Genomic DNA, 21,515 nt, shown 5'->3' with positions numbered 1-21,515 from the left:
CCAGAAGTTAAATTTGTTTCCTGCAACTCTCAAGGATGCAACACTCCATTGGTTCATGGGACTAGGAGGAAACACTATATCTTCTTGGGAGAAAATGAAGAGAGTGTTCTTGTCAAAATATCAGGAATATTGTAAAACTAGAGATATTCAAGATGAAATCTTTACTATTGTGCAAAATGATGATGAGACTTTAGAGGACTACTTGGAGAGATTCTTGTATATCCTTCAAAGGTCAAAGCACAAATTTGATCTAAGTACCATTAGAACCTTGTTCTTACGTGGGCTCACTGATGATGCTAGAAATAATTTAAATTTGTTAGGACAAGGGGATATTTCTCAAAAGAATTTTGATCATATCTGTGATTTTTGCAGGAAATTCTCGAGGAACCAATATAGATCCGGTAAAGGAATTCGGAATAAAAACAGAAAAACCGAATCTACTGATGCTATGATTATTAGATTACAAAACAAAATGGACAATATGAAAATTGAAATAATGAATACTATTAGTAAACAAATAGACTCTTTGAAGTTTCAACAGAAACTTGTAGAAGAGCAAGAGATATTGTCTATTTTCTGTCCTAAATGTAGAAGAAAGCATCCTTTAAGAGAATGTCCTCTAGATATTAAAGAAACTAATAAATGTGCAATTTGTGTAGATAACCATGCTACAGATAAATGTCCCTCTATACTTAGGCTGAAAGCTGTATTTGAAGGGGGACACCCTGAAGCCAAATCATTGCATGCTATGGGAGAAATAAGGAATTGGCCTCAGGTAAGTGCAGGTATGGTTCCTGAATCTCCACCACATTTTTTTGGTTACAATGCACATTCATATTCCTATCCTAACACTGGTCATTCTTAGCATTGGCAGCATGGGAATCAATATCAATATGGACAACCCTCCTAACCTTGGCAACAAGGATGGAGAGGGCCAAACCATTCACATCATTCACATAATTCCTATCATGCACCTACGCAATCATACCCTCCCACATATGCACCTTACCCAATGCCTCAACCATCATTACCTCAGCTGAGTCAACCCATGCCACCATTATCATTCCTCCACCGTTTCGACCTTCTCAGCTGCATGCTCAACCTTTACCTAGCCCCAATAATAAAGCGGTACAAATGATCCATTCTATGACCCCCGCTTTCTTCATCCAGATTTCAGACTACTCTAGTTGGAGTCAGTGATCTCCAATTGAGATCAGGGAAGGTAGTAACCTTAGAAAATCAAAAGCAGTCCATGGTGGTTATCAATGAGAAAGGAGAGGAGGAAACTCCTGACCATTCTGAAAAAGATGACATCATTTAGCCTATTCCTGTACATTTTCAGCCCTTGTCATCTTCTTCCAACTGACCTCCCTATCCAGAGAGGTTAGTTGTGGAGAAGAAAGACCCTATTCCTGAGTCTAGCCTAGCCTCTGAGCTTAGGAACCTTTTCATAAGGGTACCTTTGCTCCAAGCTATCAAAGAGATCCCCATTTGTACAAAAATAATTAGGGAACTCAGTCTTAAGAATCTAGGAAGGAGAAGATTGGAACCCCAAACCATTCAGTTTGTTGGTAGAGCAGTAGAGTTAATGATGGGATGTATGCACATGGAAAAATATACCGACCCCAGAAACCCTATTGTCTCTATTTAGATAGGTGATGTCCTTGTCTCCAATGTACTTATAGACCTAGGGGAAGCCATTAATGTTATTACCAAGCAAACCATGGATCAACTTGGATTGGTCCATATTCGTCCTACTCCCACTTTGCTTGAACTAGCAGATCGATCTAAAATCAAGCCAGAAGGGGTGTTGGATGATGTGATTATTTCCCTAGATTCTTGAGAATATCCCATAGGTTTCATTGTGCTTCAGCCAAAGAACCCTGTGGAAGGGCATCGCTTGATCTTGGGACGACCATGACTTGCTACGGTTGATGCTTATATTAGATGTCATTCTGGTGATATGTATATTACCCATGGAGATTCCAGAAAGAAGGTCACCCTATATCCACCTACTAGATCTATTCAGGAGCTCCTAGACAATTTATAGTTAGACTACGGTAGTGATGAGGAGACTCGGCTTGTTTCCTTGATACATCAGAACGCTGAGTCCTCATATGAGTGTGAGATTCAAGACTTCCTAAACAATCTAGACACCATGCCTAATTTCAAGTCATTGAGTCAGATTTTTAGTCTAGATTTTTAGGAAGGATATGAATCTCTACCTCCATCATCACCATCTCTAGCGATACCTTTGTGTACTCTCGAGCCTGACACTACTCTTGTTGAGATTAGTCTAGGTAAATCCTTGTATATCAGTTCAGACTTGGATCCTTCTCAACGAGAGGAGCTTGTTAATTTGTTGCGAAACCATCTTGATGCCTTTGCATAGGGTTATGAATATATGAAAGGGATCCTTCCTGAAACCTGTACACACCATATCTATATTTAGGATGGAGCCTGACTTGTCTAACAACCCCAAAGGCGAATGAACCGAGCTCTAAGAGATGTTGTAAAGGAAGAATTGCAAAAACTCTTAGATGTTGATTTTATCTATCCCATTTATGATAGCCAATGGGTCTCTCCATTAGTATTAGTCCCAAAGAAAGATGGGATATGGTGCATTTGTATTGAATACATAGAATTTAATAAAGCCACTCTCAAATATTACTTCCCCCTTCCTTTCATCAATCACATACTCGATAGCCTTGCTGGTAGGAAGTTATTTTCTTTTCTAGACGGCTTTAGTGCATATAACCAGATACAGATAGCACCTAGGGATCAAGACAAGACCACTTTTAAATGTCGTTGGGGTACATTTGCTTATCGAGTGCTTCCCTTTGGGCTATGTAATGCCCCGACTACCTTCCAAAGGGAAGTCTTGGCTATTTTTACTGGTCTTCAATGCATAGAAATCTATACGGATGATTTCTCTATGTTTGGTGATTCATTTCAGGAAGCCCTCAAGAATCTAGAAAAGATGATTCTTCACTACCAAGAAGCTCATCTCGCCTTGAGTGATAAGAAATGAAAATTAATGTGCAAAGCGAGAGTGGTTCTTGGCCATCTTATTTCCGACAAAGGTATCCTAGTTGACCCTGCAAAAATAGAAGTCATTTCGAGTCTTCCTATACCCAAAACTTGAAGGGAAGTGAGAGGTTTTCTAGGACATGCGGGCTACTATAGGAGATTCATTGAGAATTTCTCAAGGATAGCTACACCCCTTTTCCGACTTTTGGCTAAAGATAGTGAGTTTTCTTGGTCGACAGCTTGCCACCAGTCTTTTGAGACATTGAAGGAAAAATTGGTTCAGGCACCAGTATTGAGAGGACCAAACTGGTCCCTACCAAGTCATATTTCCTCTGATGCCTCAAATACTACTATAGGCACAGCTTTAGGACAATAAGAAGACAAACAATCTTATTCTATTTATTTCATTAGTAAAAACTTGTCACCCATTGAACTCAATTATACGGTTACTGAGAAAGAGTTTTTAGCTATAATTTTTTCCATTAATAAATTTAGACATTATATTATAGGATATGAATTTTTTGTACATACTGACCATTCTGCTATAATATATTTGATGAATAAACCATTAACTAGTGGTAGAGTGACTAGGTGGTTGCTATTATTACATGAATTTAATATTACCATTGTTAATAGACCAGGAAAGTCAAATCTAGTAGAAGATTATCTTTCAAGATTAAATAATCCTGGTGAAGCAATTCCTATTGATGATGATTTTCATAAAGAACATATTTTTGTTATGTCAACAAAATCTCCATGGTTTGCTGACATAGATCACTATTTAGTCACAGGAAAATTACCACCTCACTTATCCGCTCATGAAAATTGGAATATCATTCAGAAAAGTGCCGCATATTCCTGGATCCAAGGAGCCCTCTTTTACATCGGAGCAGATCTCATTATCCGTAGATGTGTAAGAGAGGAATAGGTGCTTGTATCTTAAAATCTACCCATGATGAACCTTGTGGGGGTCACTTCGCCAATAAGTGGACTGCATACAAAGTGTTATGAGCTTGTTATTTTTGGCCTTCCTTGTTCAAGGATGCCAAACAATATGTCAAGTAGTGTGATAGCTATCACGGAATTGGCCAACCTAATCAAACCAATGAAATGCATTTATGTCCTCAGGTTATGATTGAACCTTTTGAAAAATGGGCCATTGATTGCGTAGGACCAATAAATCCTACATCATCAAATAAAAAACATATTTTTGTTTGCATAGATTTTGTAACAAAATGGGTAGAAGCTAAAGTTGTTTCTTTTTCTACTGAAAGAGTTGTCGTTGATTTTATTTTTACTGAAATATTTACTAGATTTGGTGTGCCTAGAGAAATTGTTTTTGACAATGGATCTTAGTTTATTTCTAATCTGGTATAGGGTGTGATGGGGCAGTACAAAATACGGCATAGGAAATCTACACCGTATCACCCACAAACAAATGGTCAGGTGGATTCCATGAATAAGGTGATTGAGTCCATCCTCACAAAGATGGTAAACATGCACAGAAAGGATTGGGCTGACAAATTACTGAAAGAATTATGGGCCTATCGAAACACTTCGAGAAACAACACAGGACACACACCATATGAGCTAGTGTATGGGAAACAAGTCCTCTTGCCGATAGAATTTCAGATCAAGAATTTCAGGACTGCAATCCAATTGGGACTAGATCTCTATGAAGCAAAGTAGCAACTCCTTCTACAATTAAACGATTTAGATGAAATCCGAAGGGATGCTTCTCAGCAGAACATCTTGGTTCAATAGCAGCGCAAGAAGTGGCATGACAAGTCCATTAAGAAGAACCAGTTCCAACCAAGTGATTGGGTACTCCTTTACGATTCGAGATTCAAAAATTTTAAAGGAAAATTCCATACACGCTAGATGGGACCCTATGAGGTGGTCAAAGTGTTCGAAAATGGAACAGTATAAATCAAAACTATTGATGGACGGAATCCTGTGTTCCTGGTAAACAGGCATAGATTGAAGGTATATTTTCAGCCCATTACTAAAGGAGATTTTATGTAGCAAATCCAATAGACATTTGAAAAGGATATGGTAGGTGGTAATACCAACCTATTGAAGAATTGATTCCTTCTTCTCCTTATTAAGAAGAAAAATAATCAAAGAAAAATAAAAAGAAAGATGACAAAAATAAAAAGTATAAAAAAAAAAAATCCTGTAATTATGAAAATCAGTTGACTGACATGATTGCAGAAGGATCAACCTGAAAACAAACATGCTCGTAGGGAGATCAAAATTTTAATAAAAAGGGAATGTTACTTGATTTTTAGATATGTTGACTACCACCAAGAAGAAGCAGGTTAACGAAACCGAGCACTTACCCAAGTTTGGGGTAACTAGCATGGACATTTTTATCCAAGTAAACGCTTACTTCCCGTTGCAGTTATTTTTTCCTACACCAGTGCAGGCAGATTTCAAGGTAAAAAGATTATCTTTCTTCTATTTCCCATTTCGAAATTTCCCACTAGTTTCTTTCCTAAATTCCCCAATGAATTACCTTCCTCTTTCTTCCAAGAAACTACCCTTACCCGATTTTGTAAAATCCCTCTTTTCCCTTGAATTTTTTTCCCACATCCCGTTTTATTTATCCCTCTTGGTGATATTGTTTCTGAAATCCCTGCTGTAATATTCCTTCCCATTCTAAAATTATTTTACCCCTTTCCCACTTCTTTATTTCCTCATAAATTGATTGCAGAATTTGATGCAGTCAATCCAAAAGGCATGTTCAAGAAACACCAAAGGATGGCGAATAAATTTTTCTTGTATAATGAGGAAATTTTTTTAAGTCCATCTACAGAAGTATGTTCTATTAGATTCTCTATTTGGTAAAAGTATCTAGTGCAAGCACAATGCAGTGCAATCACATCGTAGTGCAAGCACAACAATGCAAGCAGGTTTGGTGCAGAAACATAGTTGACTGTGAAAGCAATTTACACAGTCCTGGAGTGGTTTATCAGGGATATTTATGGGCCTATACTTTCCTGCACATGTGTTAATATGTTATATCTCATTCCATGCTTTAATTGATGCTTTGTTTCATTATTTACTAATCTAGGAACAAATCTTTAAAGTGCAAGATGTGTAAGGTTTGAAATCTAGTCTTTTTAAATAAATGATGGGGTATGTTTGATTGAATTATGATGCTAACTACAGGATGGTACTACTATCCGATAACCTGCACACCCTCCTTGAAATAATTCCACACTGCCTGGCCATTATTAGCTTACCTGCAACCCGATCATTGTAGCCGTTGCGCCACCACTGCCTATACCGCCATTGCATCCAATCATTACGATTCACCCATAGTTGGCTGACATGAATCAATACCTGATATGGGGGGGTTGTTCCATCATAGCTGGGTGAGTGGGTCTGAAAAGATGGAGGGTAATGAACCTCCAGCATAAAACTCTCGGTGAATGTTGGAGTCGCTCAGAAATTCCTTCGAGGGTGTGAATAGAGGAAAGTGGAGTGTGGTTAGAAATGGCACCTGTGAGGAATGAATTTCTGTCTTTGTAGGAAATTGAACAAACCACCGAGTACAGGAACAACCTTGCACTATTACAAGAATCTAGGTTCTTGCCATTCCTGCAGAAGTTTGACGGGTTTGACATGGTGGTGGCATTAGAGTTTGCAAGGACGTTCAAAGAAGGTCGAGTTAGGATTGGGTCCTTAAAATTCAAAATTACAAAGGAGTTCATCACACAAGCCACAGGCTTGCCACTTACAGGGGAGCATTTGTTTAAAAAAGAGTAGCTTGCAAAGAAGCATTGGCACTAGTTTGTGGTTGACAAGAAAATTAAGGTCGATTAGAGAAAGGGACTTCCACAGACTGCCATGGTCGGGAAGTGGCAAGATTTACTATTTATATTGCAGAAGTTTGTAATCGGAGAAGGACGCTATACCTTGGCATTTGTATACCACCTTCGATTGTTGTTTCACTTTGAGGTAGGAAAATTGATCAATTTTCCTCACTTCTTTCTCAGTAGCCTTGAGAAGATGGTGGAAAATGTGCATAGTGGAAGTGCAAGGCAGGTTACAAACAAGCTCTTCCATGGTGGGCTTATTACGATGCTGATCAAGAAGAAGTTAGAAGAAAAGGGGATAACGTGGGGAGTGTTTCTGAAATAATTTTGAGCAAGGGGTGCAAAAGAGTTTGCTAGCACAAGTACATACAAGAAGAGAAAGGCGGGGACATTGTCTCCTGCCAAGTGGCAAGGTAAAAGTTCACGAGTGCAAGCAAAGAAGAGGGCCGTTGAGAACACTCCACCCGCAACAAAGAAGAGGAAGACTAGAACCTCGATGAGGAGGAAGATTGTTGCCCAAGGGACGAGCCAGTCAAGTTCTCCAATCGTAATCGATGAAACACCCCATGTTTCCCCCATAGATCATAATCTCTCGGTGCTTGTAGATGTAGTGGCACACACTGTGGAAGATGAGGAGAATATAGAAGACGGTGTCCTATTGTCAACATTTTTCAGCAGGCAAAGGAGCAGAAAGACGACGTCAACATCGCATATTGGTGAAGTCCAAGTACATGAGAACAAAGAGGAACAACATGCAAGGGGTCTTGATAATTTTAGTGAACCAGACATAGAGACCCTACGATTTTTGAAGTTCAGGGTATTGAAGACCCTGTGGTGTTCAAAGGAGAGGGTACTGAAGCCCCTGCAGTTGTAGAAGAGCAACAAACCAAAACCCATACTGATTTGGAAAGACAGGGTGCTGAATCCCCTGAGAAGCCAGGAGAATAAGGTGTTAATAACCCTAGGGAATTAAGTGCATAAAGCACGGAGTTTGGTGAGGGCATAAAAACCCTCAGTAATGAGAGAACCCCAAGTATAGAAACCCTCAGCGATGTCATAAACTAGGATTTCGACAACCTTGACCTTGATGAGGATGGGACTTGTTTCAAGTCTGTTGCAGAAAAGAAGTTCACACCCAAAGATTTGAGCACAACACCCTCTACTCTTTTCCTCAATAGCATAATAGTGTATCTAGAGCAACAAGTCCATGACCTGGAGGTTTTGAACCAGGTCCTGAAAGAGCAGAGTTGGCAGAAACACAGCGAGGTGGAGTTACTTGCAGAAGTAAAGAGGCAGAAGCAACGAGTAAAGGTATGGAAGTATCAGGCTTCCAAATTCTATAGACGCCTCAAGAAGGTGACTAAGTAGCTGCAAAAATTCTGAGATAAGAAGCCAAAGATAGTAACGGTAGGAATAAACATTGAAGTTCAGGACTGAGGAGCTCGCCATTCATTTTTGAAGTTTTTTGCATAGCTAAAATGTTTTGTGACGACACACAACAACTTAGGGATGAGAGGATGTTGGTAACCTAAATTTCCCTATTTTCTACCCAATTTCCATTTCCATCAAAATCAACCTCTATTTTATCTCAATAAAATACCCTTCTTTCCTGCATTAGTAAAAGATAGTTACCCATTCCTGCACATGCTCATATTTTATATTAAGATTTATTACAACACTTTATTAATCATTTTATATGGATTTCATGCCTATTTACATATCTCTTGTAACTCATATTAATTTCCTAGAGTAATCATGGAACTTAGTATTAATTATGAATGAGTATGACTAGTGCAGGTAGATTCCTGCACCGCCACAAAGATTGTCCAAGATTTCTGAGAAGCCAAATCTTCCACGAGGATGGGTCTCGATCCTTGACTCCAAGTTTAGCTGTTGATGAACTGAAGCAGGATAACAAGTGGAACACAATCAGGGAATATTTTCCAAAGTTATGTTACGGCCAAGCGAGATTCATGTGTATTATAATTGCTGGCCAAGTTTGTAATTTTGGCTTCTAAGTCTGTTCAGCTGAAAGGCCTGAATAAGAAATGTCTTTAATTAGTGAAAAAGGCTAGATCCAAAAGGATATATAAGATATAGATTATAGGTAGGAGGAATCTAGTCAGCAAACCATCAATTGTAATTTTGTTTTATGTAATCTGGTTATTGCCTCAGCTTTGGGGCTGGACTGCTCTGTTATGTATATTTGCCGAATCAAGTAATACAATAAAACTACCATGATTTGCATACACAAAGTCTAGTTTATCTTTGATGTATATTTGAAGTGTTTAGCTTTTTCGTTCCTTATAAGGGGAACAAGTTGGTTGGCTAGGACCCAACAAACCCATCTCATTTACCCCTATCGCTTTCGTTATTCAGAAAGGTGTGGATATTTCGTTTGTAGCTGTGTGATGTTATAGTTTTAATATTTATCTTTCAAGTTCCGATTTAAAATATCTTTTGTAGCTAACGTGTGAAACAGATCCGTGGTTTGAGAGTTAGCGGTGTTTTCTTTGTTTATGAAATATATTTCTTGCATTTCCTTTACTCTCAATCTTTGTTTTAACTCGTTTTTGATTGGATGGTGCAAGGAGCTCTTTCCTCCACCAGTGCATGCCATTGCCTACACTTTGGTTTAATCATTCTTTTGCAGCAAACAGTGAATCACTTCTCTGCATATTATTTCCAGTTATTTTGCAAGTGAATGAATCATTAACTTATTAACTATCTTCATTATTAAAAGTACATCTTTAAGAAGATCTAGAAGCAGTTGCATAAAATTATCATAAACATATTATTCTTGCAAAATAACATACGCATCATTGAATGGATTATAAAAGTTAGTTAACACATGCAAAACACTTAGATTACTATTTGATTCTTTTGAAGTGCTTTTATTTCATGAAGTTTATTTCCTTTTCAAGGTTTAATGAATTGAAGTATTTCCTTTTCCACAGATAATTTACTTCAGAATTTCATTTACAGTGCAATTCGTGTTCAACACATCTTTTAGTCCTTTTGAAAGTAATTTGGAAACTATAAGGTGAAGGGAGCTTTACTTCAGTGAAAGAGCAGGTCTCTTGTCATAGAAATAGAGTGCTTTAAGCCCTTAGGCTTAGAGCACCTTCACTAAGACATAATTCTTTAGTAAGGGAGGTCACATATACTTTTGCATAGAGATACTGTACCTACACTAGTGCAAGCAGATTGTAATAGTGCAAGGACAGGTTGTTTGTGTGGAAGGAAGATCATAAGGAAGATAGAATTCTGCAAAGGCCCACTTGTCAGACTGTTAGCCATCCATCTGAAGATGAACATAGCATTTCACTACAACAATTAAGATTTTTTCCGTTGCGTGGAATTTCTTTACTTGATTTACATGAAAATTGTCTTTTACATTCCAGCACTAGAGTTGCTTTGGTGTCAATTACCTTTCCGATTGTCTTTTGTCTGATTCTGCAAAGAATTTCCTTTAAGAAGTAGGATTAGAGATAGGAAAAGTTCCTACCATTTCTAGCATTGCCTGTGCTTTGTCTCTAAGTTTATGAAACCCTTGGGTTAACAATTAAGTGTTGAGGAGTTTGCTCAAGTGCAATTCCTACACCCAACACAAGTACTTCTAGACACTTACTCTATAAGTACATCATCACCATTGGCAGCACATAATATTAAAGTCAGTTACAATTAGTGCCTCCCGGAAATACCTAAATTTGAAATTGGTTTCCAAATTGAAGCATGATATGCTCAACCCCTACAATTTATAACATTTTAATTTGGATTATTGTGGTTCATGCTCCTTGAGTAAATTATTATTATTTACTTACCATTATTTGTTTGCTCCCATGATCTCACATGAAGAGTATCGCTTTGGTAAACTAGCTTGTTGTTTCACCTTCTTTTCAGGAAATTGAGTAAAGATGGTTTGGATGCACATTGAATTAGGCAGCACTGACATTAATTAAAACTTTGACATTGACAACACTCCAACGTTGGAAGAATGGAGGGTTTGGGAGTATTGTGAACACAACATACAAAGCGGGCAAGCAAATGAATGCACACATAAGTTAATAAAGAAATTGAAAGATTTAGAAATGTTATGATGCAATCATAAAAGAAGAAGATCCTTCTAAAAATGGATATTAATGGTAGCTCATTATAAAAGGCATTAGAGACCACAAATACTTATTTTAAATAAGGTAGTTGTTCTTTTAATGCTACATGATATCCAAAGGGGCATTTTATAAAGCTCCTAAATGTTAGGCATCACATACAATGGAGCTATCTCAAAAGGATTCTTTTTAAGGAATGCATCTGTCAAGAACCAATTCAAATGTCCACGGAAAGGGAGTTCATGGGATTAGCATTACATACTATTGACTCTGCTCTCATTCCACTGACGCATCCTATTAACATACACATGCTACTGGGACCATATTATATGGTGACATGTCATGTATAGTTTTAAGCCATTAAACAAACTACTTGGTTTTTACTGCATGAAAATGCATTGGATACTACATGTAGCTCAAACGCTTGGAGCTTACCTGAATTAGCTAACAGAAATATTATTACTGGATACATTGATAGGAAATTTGATTATGGAATGCAGTGTACAATGTGCTAGTTTCTTATACACACCAAAAGGGATGATTTCATCTATGAATTGTTTGGGGTACTAATTCAAAGGAAAATATGCTCTGGGCAGTAATCAAGGATGAATATTTGCAATGACATTGAGTCTCATCCCATCAAATCGAAACAATTGTGGTCTTCTCATGTCGAATTTCCAAAAGTGACCCTCCACAAGTTGCAGCCCCTCAATGCGACCAATCACGATATCACAAATAAGCAAGCCCCTAAACCATGCGACTTGTGCTACTTGGAAACCCTATGACCTCCACCAATAGTAGTTTGAAAACCCAATCTTCTGCAGAAGATGCGAGCCTCCACAAGTCACAGTTTCTCAATGCGACTAGTTGCAAAACCATAACTGAGAGAGGCAGCGGTCCATGCGACTTACTCTTTCCTGTGACTTAGTGACCTCCTTTTATTGAGACTTTCCTCACCACAAACCTCTACAGCTCTTGTAATCACACACTAGGTTTTTGGGCCTGAATACAAATCGGGAGTCTGAGAGGTTAACACAACTAATGATTGTGGTATTAATATTGTACACACGAGGATAAAGATTTTGCAGTAGTGGTAGTGGGTTTTAGGAATACTAATAGTGGTTATCTTCATCCACCATTCAAACACATAATCTTAGATTAGGCAGACTCGATGACAAAAAATGTCCAAAACACCTTGCGTTGTATGAAGGAGACATATTCCGAAGTTACAAGGTTTTGTTTCTTTTTGCAAAGAGGAAGGAGTTTATCTTGACTCGTATGCCATGAGAATGCTGAGTTCTATTTCTAAAGGTGAGCTTGGACGAGCTAAAATTAATTTGCAAAGTGATTCTTTCTTGTATGGATCATTGTTTCAAAAATGCGGAACTAGCCAATTTGATTTAGCACAGAAGGAAGTTTCAAACATCTTAGCTGAGGAACATCTAGCATCCCAAATATTCTGAATTGTATGACATGGTACTTCAAGCTATAGATAATTTTGATGAGACAAAGGCTCAAATAATCCAGATATTAGTTGTTGGCTTGAGGGGGTCTGAACGCAGGTTCAGAGTTAGTTGCACCAACCAACAAAACCCTACACTTCAGTCCCTTTCGGCAACAATCCACATAACACAGGTTGCAGTCTCACCCGAGGCAGTATTGGGGGATGACATATCCAGGTTGATACATGCAGAGGTCTATTTGATGTGTTTTTGTCACTTCTAGGGCCTTATTCAGACCTTTGCGAACCCTAATCCTTAAAATGTGGGAATCGTAGTAACTTATATATAAAAAATTATAATTCCACGTCGATTGCTTTAAACATTCATAACATCAAGTAAACTGACATATCTACCCATTTTGTGCATTCATTAAGTGTTCCTTAAGATTGATACAATAAATATAGTGAATTCACAGTAATTGCACAAGTAAACATATACACACAGATACACAGATTTGGCTTCAAACCAGTCTTTATTATACTCAGATATTCTATTACAGACTCTTACTTCCCTGTGCACACAATTGCAGTGGTCAACACACTCAGCTGCGGACTTACCAAGGTCTCCGTGCACACAGCTGTAGGAGCCTTCCCCCTTGCCTAAGTACAGAAAAGAGACTCTTCTGACTTAGATTACTTTATTAGAGATTTATTCTCTCATATTAGATTTTTCTCCTATGACTCCTTTTTATATCATCTCTTTTTACAATACCATGGTCTGTGAACCATGGGCGAGTCATAAAATAACTTGACTCCTAACAAACTATGGTGCTTTGACCTTCCTAAATCCCCTTTGACTCCTACGACCTTCATGCTCCTCTCCTCAAAATACAGAGACTTTACAATAACCAAAAGCTATTTTACAAAAAATGGCCTCAGTGGACCCTATTCCAACAGGCCCCCAACAAAAAGTTGTGGCTCATCCTCAAGTCACTCTGCTGGTGGCACCTCCATCTTCACTTGCAGCTCACTGCACTCTATCCTCAAAACCTGCAGGTCCATTGTTCCCTGTGCAACAACTTGACGTACTTCCTCAACCAATTTTTTAGTGGTTGGGCCTTCTACTTCTAGGCCCATGGTCATTTCCGTCTACTGCATCCCCTTCACCTTGCTTTGCACCTATAGGGTCAACTGACTTGCCTCATCCACCCAAGGTTGAATCCTTGAAGATATGATTGCTTCCTTTCGACACAACTCATCAATTTTGCTGTGGATGAGCTTTCCCTCATGTAATTTGGTGAACCTTTTCACTGGTGCTAAGGTTCGTGCAGTAGACCTGATCTCATCGAACTGCCTCTAATTTTCCCTGATATCTACTTCAATCTTTTGCAGAGTCGGATCCTCCTATAGTGAGGTCCATAGTTCTAAGGCTTATTCGAATAACTTGGTGCAGCCTTTAACTACAGCTTCTAAGGTAGCCATTTCTACTTTAATAGAAGCCTTGCACTGCTCTTTCACCTATAGAGGGGTAGTTGGCTGTAGCTTAAGTTGGAGCTCGGAGATCTGCAGCTGCAGTTCAAATCTTACTCTGCGGAGGCCTTTTATGCTAGAATCTTGAGCTCGGGAAACTCATTAGAGGCCTGTGATGTCACTGCCTCCAACTACTGAGTTCGTGCCATCACTTCCTCCCTTTCTTTGAGGGCCTGCACATTTTCCTCAAACATCTGCTGATTGTTGGTTTTAACTTCTGTTATAGCTCCAAATACCACCTTATGTATTTGTGATGCTTGGTTTATGGCCTAGGGAAACCCCTCCTTCCATAACCAACACAAGGATATCTCCCACAAGTGAAAGGATATCAACTCTCAAGGAAACAAGGGTTTCTTGAACTTGGGAAAGTTCTTGAAGCACAGGGATCTTCAAACTTGATCTGGGGATAATCTCAGCAGAGTAATTCTCTATTTTCTCTCCTCCTTAAGGCCTTCCCATTGAAGTTTTTTTATACTTATCCCAAAGTAGTTTTTTAGTTGGGAAATAGTTGGGAACAGTTGGGCTACAGGCACTAATAGGTAATCAACAAGTAAAACCCGTGATCTCCACCCATAGTTAAGGAAATTTATTTTTTTAAAGTGTTTTAACACATATACGTGGGTTGGGTATAGACTAACCCACGTGTACACACGTTTAATACAGGGCAAAGTTGCATACATGGAGTAAGACACAATTTTTTGAATATTTGGACCAAGTCTGGAAGGAGGGGTCGCCCTAGGCCATAAACTAAGCATCAAAAATACATAAGGTGGTATTTGGAGCTATAACAACTTCGTTGATGATCAACATCGTGTGTTTTTATTCAATTCTGAGCTCATTTGACACCCCTTGATGCAGCTCATGCAGTGCATGAATAGGAAGCACCACCAGATTTAGACTCAAGTCCTTCATGTGTAAGAAGTGTGTGTTTCCAGGAAAACTAGTGTCTTTTCAATCGACTATCCCTCTAGGATTGGCAACTAGCCTAGAAACAAACAATTCAAAGCAATTTGTGATTTTCTCTATATATGATAGATAAGGGAGAGGCAAAGGAACCAACTTGGATCTTCTGCTTAACTCCTTGCTTGATCTCTCTCTCCCTTGACAGAGCTTACAACTCCTCTCCTACTTATCCCACTTGGAGAATACCTGTAGAAACAAAGTAACCATGGAAAATTTTAGGGGCAAATGTTTGCCCTTTGGCGAAATTAAGGGGTTTTAAATTTTTAGTGGGCGAATATTTTGTATCATAGTACATTTTTACAAATCGCCTCAAATAGCCCACCTTATTTTAAGGGAGAGGGTAAAAAAGCTAAATTTAGCCCTTGAAATTAGGAGTTACAACCTTCCATTCACCCTAATTTTCAAGAATAGGTTTTATTTAAGTGAATCCTATGGGCCAAATACCATATTTATAAAAGAGGTATGGTAAATTAATAAAAATATAAATAAATGAGAGGTATGGTAAATAAATAAAACATTTTTTATATTTACTCCATAAGTCACCTTATATACATGCAAGGGTGTAAACAAATAAAAATATAAATAAAGTGGAGGTATGGCAAATAAATAAAACCTCTTTTTATACTTACTCAAAAGGTATGGTAAATAAATAAAAATATAAATAAATTAGAGGTATGGTAAATAAATAAAACCTCTTTTTATATTTAGTCCATAACCCTCTTTCTATTTATGAAGGCTCAAAAAAGAGGTTTTATTTAAGTGAATCCTATGGGCCAAATACCATATTTGTAAAAGAGGTATGGTAAACAAATAAAACATTTTTTTATATTTACTCCATAAGTCAGCTTATATTTACGAACACTTAAAAAATTCGTTATATTTAGGTGAAACCTATGGGAAAAATACTATGGGCCAGATAACATGGGCTAGATTATTATTAATACCATGCAAAAAAACATTATTAACCCTAATATTAGTATTAATAAAAATAAAAATGGCACATGGTATTGACCCATGGTATTCACATGGAATGTAGCCTATTTAAGTGGGGGAATTAAACCAGCATAGATCCATCTTTACTCTGGATCTACTAAGCCCCGAGAGGGATCAAATATCGTGACATGCAAACTAGCATAGAGTGAAAGAATATTTGATCCCTCTTGGGGCTTGGTGGATCAAGAGTAAAAATGGATGTTGTAATTTAATGTATGTTAAACTTTTTAACTTGGTTAAAATAAAAAATAAAATAAAAATCAATTATTAATTTTATTAATTTTTATAAATTACTAATAGTAATTTTTAAGCTCTAGGTTTATGATAACCCATGGTATTGACCCATGGTAATACCATGGTATTCATGTGAGCATAGACTATTTAAAGGGGAAATTCTATCATCTTAGATCCATCTTAATTCTGGGTCTACCAAGTGCTCAGAGGGATAAATAGATTTCATCCCCCTAAGAGTGGTAGTTGTGGAGTTAAGATGGATATAGGTTGGTTTTTATGATAATGAAGATATTAAATAGACTTAGGAAATTGTATTGTAAAAACATCATAAGATGAATGGTTAAAGCTACATTTAGTCACTTCACAAAATTTAGTAAAAAATACCAATATCTCCATTAATATTGGTTTTTAACTTTTTCTGATTTAATAAAAAAAATTCAAAACAATGAAACCTTATCACTCTTTCCGCATCACCCTCGAAGAAGATTTCTCACCAGTTTTTCAAACACTCTCAATATGATATCTTCATGAAAAAGTTTAGGTACTGATGTTGGATTAGTTGTTTGAAAAATAAGCTGGTTTGTACAACCTTTCATCTTCTGTGCTATTCTTAGTTTGTCCTAATGATTTGTAGGGGTTGGACCCATTGCACCATATTTTCCTAAAATTTGGAGATTTTTCACCAAAAAGGAAATTAATCTACGTGTTACAACATTGTTAAAAAATGCGAGACCTATGAGGGTAGTGAATTATGCTAATAAGCAATTTAGATTGGGAGAAACGTAATTAAATTTTATTATTTAATTGAAGATTTCCAATTAAAATAATAATAAATCTACATTTATATATTCATATATCGATTGGAAGGATTCTCACAATGGTCACTTCTTTCAATTAGATCCCCTTCAAGCCTTTGGGATACCTAATACTTTCTTATATAATATAGTTGGGGCTTGCTACTTGTTGGCGTGTTGGGCTAAACAAACTTGATGTGTTTTTTTTTATCTCGCAGTTGGAGTCTATGGAATAAGAAAGAAATTTGATAACTTGAAAAGAGTGGTAGCTTAACAAAAGTTGTAGAGAAAAGATTAATCTCTCCTACCTTGACAGAACTCGTTGTCAATATCAACACCTACAAGAACTTTGTTGTGGAATATTATCAAAACTAATATAAGGATATTAAAGAGTGTATTGTAAGAACCTTGACAAACATGGCCACTGAAACTTGGAACATTGTTTGTAGGAAGAGAAAATTATGTTTCTTTTTTCCAAACATGTTAGTATATTACAGTTTAATGAATATGTTTTTTTATTATCATATATGGTTTCATACTTTAACAAAACATTCGCCAAGACTTCACAATGTTTTATTATTCAGTAAAAGATTTGCCAAGATCTTACAATATTTTATAATTCAGTGAAAGATTCTCCATCACTGTACAAGATAATATAATCTGGTGAGAGATTTGCCAAAAAAATTAGATATACATATTATATTGTTGATAAAACCGCCTCCCATTTTTCCTATCTATCATGGGGATTAGCCCATTTATTATACATATAAATTTAGGGTGGCTCTTAAAATTTTCCCTGAAAGCAACAAAACACCATCAAAGCATATTGATCTATTATATCATAAGCATTGCAGAATCAGAAATACAATGAACATACAATGGCATTCACAAATAAAAATATTCATAGATACACGATTGTATGGAGGAAAACTCAAAGAAATTTATTAAATATGAAGAGAGAATTACAACTCAGCTGTCTGATCCAGCATCATCCTCCCAGCATCAAAACCCTCTTCACCTCATGAAAAGTAAGATCACCCAACAAAACAATGCTCTTTCTCAAAGACAAACTATCAGCACTTCCTTACAAATTACAAAATTCCAGCCTCCAGATCTCTCAGATGAGGGATCCATTTATAGATGTGTGCAAGGGTGTGAGTCATATTTGGGTTTTTGATTAGTGTCATTCCAATTTTTATTCTTGGTTCTACTTGGAGATTTCTTGGATCTCTTACTCATCCCTGGGCGAATTCAGAGAGGCAAGTGTCATAGGAGAAGTTTCTAGAAGATTCCATGAACATCCACTTAGCAAATTGTCTCGGAAATTTGTCCATTCTCGCTCATCACACCCTACAGAAGGCCTCTTCAGTATGCATCGCTCCTGGCTAGTGTAGGAGTTAGTATGCATCACACCCTGACAGTGGAGCAGTCAGTATGGTCCAATTTTGGCTAGTTCTGAGTGGTTTTTCAGGTGGAACTTTTGGGGAATGATGTAATCAGTTGACCATGATCCTTTAGGGTATGAAACAACAATTTTAGTGGTTAAAGAGCACTAGTTTATCGACATATAAGGTTGATGTTGAAGTGCCCAAAGATGTCTATAATAGTTTCCCCCTAAAGCATGAAGTTGTAAATCTTTTGATGTTGAGTGAAATGCTTTATCATGAGGATCCAAGGTATTTGAACTGGAAGGTGACCTGTATAAGATACAATACAATACATCATCATCATATTATTTTCACGATCTAGCTAAGGTGGGCATTCCCATGCTCAGCTTTATAAATTCGTTTTCATGTACATAGAACAGATAATCATCTGCGGTTGCATACTGGTGATTCTTTATATGTAGAGTCATCATCCCTGGCTTGGATGACCATTTGTGCAGCTTCTGTGTACATTTGATGTCTTTATATTCCTGAATATATTGTAGCCCAGATGGATGAAACTACATCCGAGGTCTTCAAACTCATTCAATCTTAGCCCGATGTACAAGTCGATCCATGTGAAAATATGTTCTGAAGTCGAACATGGAAAGACATCGCCTAATTACCAGCCAATAATGTAAGCTGTTAACAGACGCGAGAGGAATCACCGATAATGATAATGACCCTCAAGGTACTATAGTACAATTCACGTGGTGTGAAAATATGATTCGATGTCGAACACCACGCAAAATATTTCGGTCAAAGGTCATTGATGTCAACCTGTCGCCGGAAGTGAGAAACTTGCCATTGAGACATGCAAGCTTCAAAGTACTTAAAGGGTGGTTCCTAACTCAACTTCTTGGATAATAAGCTGATGTCAACAAGAAGTGAATCGTCATAGGAGGGGCTTAATTCATCCCACATCTACCACACGAAATGAAGCAAATGATTTTCTGGAGGTTAAAACGATCTGATGACACAAGGTTCAGGAATGGAGGTCATGAAAAATGGAGGGTGAAGGTATTGCAGTGGATGAGGCATTAACTAGATGGCGAATTCTCAACTAAATGACTTCTCTTGAACATATCGGTGACACTGAGATGGATTGGTAGCGTTAACCCCAAAATATGGATGATGTGGAGGACCAATGGTGAAATAACCGGTGAACGGAATAACCCAACCCGACTCAATCATGGTGATGGAGTGAAAGTGTCATGTTCAAGAGCGACCAGCTACCATAAAATTCTTCAAGTTTTCTTCCCTTTTTCCCCAGTCATTGCTGACCAATACCTCTTTATTTTTGTCAAGCTTGAGGAGGATAACATATTCTTGTTCTATAATTTGCCCTTTGGGCAAACCTGTCGCTATGTTTTAACGAGCTTAGTGACAGTGAAACTCATTCTTGTCTAGGGGACAAGTTTGTCGCTATTGTTTTAACAAGTTTAATGACAAGGATAACTCAGTCCTTTTCATGTTTAGAGAGTTTGAAAAGGGACGAAAAGGAAACTCCAACAGTTCTTTTTCGTAGCGTAATCCCTTAAGTCCGAAAAAGGATAAAACAATACAAAAGGGATGACTTTTCGATCACTTTAGCGAGCTGAAAAAGACAAGCACTTGAACTATTTCATGAGATAATCCCTCAGGTCCGAAAAAGATTAAAATATATAGGAGGGATGGCACTTCCCATTACTATAATGAGCTGTAAAGGCCCATAGCTTGAAAATCTTTTCATATTTAACGAGTCTAAAAAGAGTTTAAAGGAGACTTGTTTTTCAAGGAACGAGTGGCGTTTAGGGTAGCAACTAGTTCCGCGTAAGCTTGGAACTTCTCAAAACATGGTGATGTGAAGAGGGTGGCTAATAAAACCACTGGTCGCAGTTGTTCCTCAAAATGGTAAACAATCAAGTGGAAGCGTATGATCGGCCAAAAGAATGGAGGTGATGGCAAGAACACAACCAAGGCTCAAAAGGTAGATAACATTGCAATCACAAAGGTTATTTACTGAAGGTGGGTTCATTTTTTAACGAGCTTGAACCATGCGATAACATATGCTCGGTGGTAGGTTTATTTTTTAACGAGCTTGAACCATGCAATAACATTGCTCATTGGTAGGTTTATTTTTTAATGAGCTTGAACCATGCGATAACATTGCTCATTGGTAAGTTTATTTTTTAACGAGCTTGAACCATGCAATAACATTGCTCATTGGTAGGTTTATTTTTTAACGAGCTTGAACCATGCGATAACATTACTAATTATGGTGGTCAAAGATGCTCAATTCACTTTTTAGCACATTAGATTATTTCATTGGTTGTTCAACCTGCTCAGTTTCTCCATCAAATTGATTAGAAATACATATATATGCACGAAAAATGAATTAAAACTAACATTTTACTTGAAGTATGTGAATAGTAAATATAAAAAGTAGTTTTACCTTTCACTTTCATCATTTCATTTCAAATTTGGGATTTTGGAGCTCTAGAGTGGGTTTCCCCCTCAAATTTCATTAGTTGATTTTGGGAGATCCAGTGGACTATTCTTCGCACCGTCAGGACCAGGTAGGATCTAACCTTGAGCTCTTCATTTTCTTTCCATCCTTTCTTGATTCTGAGCATGTTTTTCCCTTTTTCTGGGCCCCTGGGGTTTGAAGAATTCGTTCTCCAACCGTCGCACCTATCCTATATCGAGAGGTGCGATGTATACTGAGTTGTACACTAGCTAGTCAGTATGCATCTCACCTTGCTCAAAGGCAGGGTGCAATGGGCATAGAAGGGAAACTTCACACAATGATTTTTCATGAAATTTTTGCCTGTTTTTGTTCAAATTTGGATCCTAACTCATCTTTTGTTTGTGTTTCAGATATTTGTTGGATCAATATGGTCGTCACATGGCATGGACGTGAACATGAAGAAGAGGACGTGATTGCCTTACATGACCAGGGCATAGTTGTTGCATTACGAAACTGTGGCTTGCTAAAGTTCTTCCGCATATCCAGCATGAGGCAACAAATTAGTTTGTTGCAGTATTTTCTCGATGCTTGGGATCCAATTAACTAGGTATTCCAGATCAGAGGCAAATCTATTCCATTGATAGTCGAGGATATTTACTTTCTGACGGGGTTATTGAGGCGTGGGTCCCCTCATTCACTATCAGGATCCACCAGTGGGGGTGAA

General features: G+C 37.6%; 1 pseudogene; it reads left to right on the top strand.

Annotated features, from left to right (window-relative positions):
• The window catches only part of LOC149207646 (replication factor C subunit 4-like), a 31,789-nt pseudogene extending 10,525 nt beyond the window's left edge, over positions 1-21,264 (top strand).
• The last annotated feature ends 251 nt before the right edge of the window (positions 21,265-21,515 follow it).

This window comes from Pinus tabuliformis, chromosome 1_2 (assembly GCF_031772625.1).
Source record: "Pinus tabuliformis cultivar Carrire ecotype Pingquan chromosome 1_2, CPIR1, whole genome shotgun sequence".
NCBI classification, from domain to species: domain Eukaryota; kingdom Viridiplantae; phylum Streptophyta; class Pinopsida; order Pinales; family Pinaceae; genus Pinus; species Pinus tabuliformis.
Note: the sequence above shows the minus strand (reverse complement) of the source record. Positions and strands in the feature narration are given on the sequence as shown.